This window comes from Alligator sinensis, unplaced genomic scaffold, assembly GCF_000455745.1.
Source record: "Alligator sinensis unplaced genomic scaffold, ASM45574v1 scaffold364_1, whole genome shotgun sequence".
Classification (NCBI taxonomy): domain Eukaryota; kingdom Metazoa; phylum Chordata; order Crocodylia; family Alligatoridae; genus Alligator; species Alligator sinensis.
Window position 1 is genome coordinate 570,014 of NW_005842546.1, and position 4,029 is coordinate 574,042.

The following is a 4,029-nucleotide window of genomic DNA, read 5'->3' on the forward strand; positions in this document are numbered from 1 at the left end:
AAAAACAAACAATCCCCACCCCCACCCCTGGATAATATCACGCTAGCTTGGCACATTCATTGACGACTTATACTAATACAACCAACTTCCCCACTCCACACAACATAGTTAAAACAATTAGATTGCTATTGAAGCAGCCATGTATTAACTAAGCAAAGCAGTAAAGATAGTGGCAATAAAATGTAGTGTAATATATTATATCGTACTCTAGTCTGCTGAGTGCTTGTGTCGATACACACTGGAGTAAAAACACCATTACTATCTGATCGACCCCGTGAGCACTCGACATCTGGCAAGCAACAATCTACCTACCAGCTGTACAAAGACGTACAACTGGACTTTGGCAACACAGTTGTGACACGCAATCAAGTTTATTTCTATAATTAAAGTAAATAAATCCTGGATTTGGCTTCTTCTGATATAATTAGTCCAGGAGTCCTCCTCTTCAGTAACGGCTCTTGTGAAAGCTTCTCACATGGAGGGAAAGCTGCCTGCCCAGGGCCTCACAAAATGGAGGGGAAGCTGTTCCCTCACTACCTCACAAAATGGAGGAAAAGATGTCCCCTCAGTGCCTCACAAAATGGAGGGAAAGCTGTCCCCTCGGTACCTCTGGACTCCAGCAACAGTATTTCACCACCACAATACCTCAGAACAAAATAAATAAATAATGAACAAATAGATTATAAAAAAAAATATTCCTCAAGAAATCTCCATTCGCTCTCGTGATATTAGATCAGGACAAGATTTTTTTCCAGCTCCTTCCATGTCTCTGAGGAAGATGTGAAATGTTTCTCCTTTCCCGCCAACCTCAAAGAAAAAATGGCAGGTTATTTCATGTCATATTTGACATCTGATCCATGAAGCACTTGCCTTGATTAATTAAAGGCTGCTCTTTTCTTGCTCAGCTTTTTCAAGAAATCACTAAATACTGAGAGTTTATGTCCTTTGAACATAAGATCACCTATCACTTTTGCTGGTGACAACAGATGAGCCTTGTCAGAAAATCGCAGGACTTTAATATAATTGTCCCGGGCTTGAGCCCACTCTGGTTAGGATCGATCCTGCACATTGAGCTCAGTCGATCTCAGGTGGAGGCCAGGAGAGATCTTGTTTCAGGATTTCTGGCAGGAAATGTTGTAGGAAACGGACCATATTGGCTCCCTCACAGCCCTCGGGAATCCCAATTAATCTTCAATTATTTCGATGAGAGTGATACTCCAGTTCATCCTGCTGCTTTCATCATCTGCTCATCCTTATTTGAAGAACAGAATTCTCTTTTTTTAATCTCCAAAATATCAATGTTCCTCGTATTCACATCACATCAGGATTACAAGGTGCACTTTGCTCTCCCCGATGCCTGCAGGAAGCCCATCCATGTCCCAAAAAAATCCCTCTAGTTTCTCTGAAAAAACCTGCCTCAAAGAGATGATCTCTTGAGACCCCCAAGGCCTGAGGCATTTCACTGTCATCACGCACCTGTGAGGGAGATCCTGGCCCACTCCTCTTCATATGCTTAGATTTATTTACAGCTTGCAAATGGCATTTGTATGTATATCTATACATAGACAAATCAATAGATAGATCAATGTATATATTTATATAAAGATAGATAGATAGATAGATAGATAGATAGATAGATAGATGTACATATCTATATAAAGATAAATCAATAGACCAATACATTGATAGATAGATGGATATATGTATATATCTATATATAGATAGATCGATGGATAGATATATGTATATATCTCTATAAAGATAAATCAATAGATAGATAGATTGATAGATAGAAGTGACCCCAAATAGGAGGTATTTGAACCAAATTCTTGAGAGCATATGTTCTATGCCGGTCCTGCCATTAATACGTGTTGTACAAGTGCCATCTACACTGATGCTGGTATTTGGGGTGCTATGAAGATAAACCCAGGGTGAGCAGGGCTAAGCATGGGCAAAACTGAACTTGGCATAAGTGCCATACTGGCCATTAGCAGATACATATCAAGGGTAGGGTGGCCATCATGGAGGACATTCCGGTTTTCTGCTACTCTGTCCTCTATCAATAGGAAACTCGATGCCTTTATGTCCTCTATTTTTCTCTTCAAGAGAAAATGGAGGACATAAAGGTGTCCAGGTTCATATCAATAGAGGACAGAGGACCACTGGACTGTCCTCTGTGATGGCCACTGTGGCAGGGCACTATTTGTGCCTGCCACTGTAAGACCTAGGGCCAAGCAGCCAGCAGGTGCTTAATTGTGGCTGCCATTTTAGAGCTCTGGCCACCCATATAAATAGGGCATTTTGCTGCTGGCTGGAGGTGCAGCAAAGTTATCTGACTGCAAGGCTTCATGGATCACTCTGGAGGTAAGAGAGGAGCTGTAGGGGATGGTCAGGAGGCTCCTGGTCCTGGGTATGACCTAAAACTGCACCCTGCTGGGGGTGGGTGGCCTGGGGGGGCTCTCAGTGGCACAGAAGCCCCCAGGAAATGCCAGGCCAGTTACCACCCTGGTGAAAGGTGGGTCAGGGTGCCTTAACCCCAGCTCCTCACAGCCTTGTAGATCCAGAAGGTGGACCCCAACAAGAGATTGGGGCTATAGACTCATAAACCTGTCTTGAAATCTCTGACTGGTCAGTGCTGAGGCCAGGACTGGAAGGGTCAAAGGGCCAGGGGCCCACCACAAGGGATACCCAGAGCTGAGGGCCTGGGGTTCAGACTGGCCTTGAGGTGAGGTCAGGGCCAGTGTAGCCAAAGGTCCTGGGGGGACCACACTCATAAGAGGGAGCTGCTCAGGGAGCTATGCAGCCTAGAATGAGGGTGGAGTAGGCTGCCTGAGTGGAGGGATCCAGGTGGGGTTCAAATAGTAGGATTTTGGGGCCCAGAGTGGGGCTGGTGATGTTGACAACCGAGGATGCCATCTTCAAGGCATTCTAAGGGGGCGGTGTAGGGGAGGTACGGAGCCACAGATAGTGCCCCCTGGCATCGGGGCAAGAAATGGGCAGCCTCCTGCTTAATTAACAACAATTAATTAATTAACAACAAGGCATGGCAGCCAAGAAGGCAGGTGGTTAGCCCAGAAACAGGTTGGTGGGCCACAGATAAATCAGCCCGGAGAAGGCCCCCTGTTACAGCCACCCTAGTCAAGAGTGATAACAGGCAGGCCTGTTATCTGTTGGGCTAATTACCTGGCTGGTCATACCTATCTGGGGGCTTCGACTGGCAGCTGGACCCCAGCTAATGAACCTGCTTGCCACTATCTGTGTCTCCTAAGTGACAGCTTTCCCATTTAATGCATCCACAGCAGCAAGCCAAAGGCCAGCCAACAGGTCTTCTGCAGGTCCGTTGGGCTAAGCCTCTCTGATCCTAGTTACCTGGTTTCCGACCCTGCCTGACTCTCTTCCTCGACTGCTATTTTGAAAATTTCCCTTGGGTCTGGTAATCTGGTCTCTGATTGATGCCCCTTGCCCGGCCTAGGATATAGACTCCACTTCTGGAAGTGAGAATGTGGTCCCTGACTCCTGACCCCTGATTCAGCATCTGATTTGACACATGCCCTCCCTCAGTGGCCTAACCACTAGGCCAGATCCCTATGCCCTCCTCCTTACACTATGTGAGTGCCACTTAGGTGCACTGGGGGAAACAGAATTGGGCCAGTGGTTTGTAGCACATGCAGATAGTCCATTTGTTAACTGTCCTACTGGAACTGTCAGGTTTTTTAGAATAAGTAGTAATAATTGATTAAAGTAGCAGCATGTTAGTGAGTGCAATCTCTGTGACACGTGCCCCCAAACACAAATTTTGCATAAGCTTTTCCTAACAAAAACTGAGGACAAAGGTACACAAGGAAAATCTTGCCCAAAAGGGAAGAGTTTTGAAAAGTGTTTTGCAAAGCACTCAGGAACAAAAGCCCTGCAGTTATAAAGCAAAGTATCTCCCTGCACCCACTTCACCTGAGTTGGCTTCCAGCTGGGATGTGGGTTACTCCCAGGTGTGTGCATTGAAGGTGCTAGGGATATTTTAACAGTTCATTC